Source organism: Hevea brasiliensis, unplaced genomic scaffold (assembly GCF_030052815.1).
Source record: "Hevea brasiliensis isolate MT/VB/25A 57/8 unplaced genomic scaffold, ASM3005281v1 Scaf46, whole genome shotgun sequence".
In the NCBI taxonomy this organism is placed as follows: domain Eukaryota; kingdom Viridiplantae; phylum Streptophyta; class Magnoliopsida; order Malpighiales; family Euphorbiaceae; genus Hevea; species Hevea brasiliensis.
The window spans coordinates 17,564-18,219 of record NW_026614984.1 but is presented as its reverse complement, the minus strand read 5'-3'; the positions used below and the strand labels follow the sequence as shown (position 1 = coordinate 18,219).

Sequence of the window (656 nt, the reverse complement as noted above, 5' to 3'; positions counted from 1 at the left end):
GGGGGACATCCTTCTGAAAATCCACACACATCTAAAGAAGTTTGCTATGATTTGTGATATGCAAAAACAACCTGGAGTGTCTGATGATGCAGCAAGATTGAAGCTATTCCCATTCTCTTTGAAAGATAGAGCATTGGATTGGCTTGATTCTTTACCTCACAACTCCATTACAAATTGGGAGCAACTCACTGATGCATTTCTTGCACAATATTTTCCACCTGGAAAAACTCAAGAGTTGAGGGATCAAATGACAGCTTTTAGACCAAGAGAGGATGAAACTCTATATGAGTCATGGATGAGATGGAAGGAATTAGAGAGACAATGCCCACATCATGCCATTCCAAAATGGATGATAAACCAAAATTTTTACACCAATGTTACTCCTGCAATTAGAGGGATTATTGATGCTCAAACAGGAGGAGAATTTATTATGAAGCATGAAGATGAAGCTTATGAGCTATTGGAGAAAATTGCAAAGAATACTCATCTTTGGAGTAGTCCAAGAGGACCAGCTCCAACTCAAAAGAGGCAAGCTGCTGGAATGTATGACCTTGATCCATTCAACATGATTAATGCAAAGTTTGATGCACTTACAAATGTCTTGGCTAAGAAGATGGAAGATTTGAGTATGTTGGTTAGTTCATCATCATCATCTG

The 656-nt window shown here is 38.6% G+C and overlaps 1 non-coding gene across 1 annotated transcript; it reads right to left on the bottom strand.

The window, feature by feature from the left end:
* Positions 1-231: 231 nt before the first annotated feature.
* LOC131177416 (small nucleolar RNA R71) lies at positions 232-339 on the bottom strand. Its single transcript, XR_009146911.1, has one exon. It is a non-coding gene; the product is annotated as a small nucleolar RNA R71 (small nucleolar RNA).
* Positions 340-656: the final 317 nt, after the last annotated feature.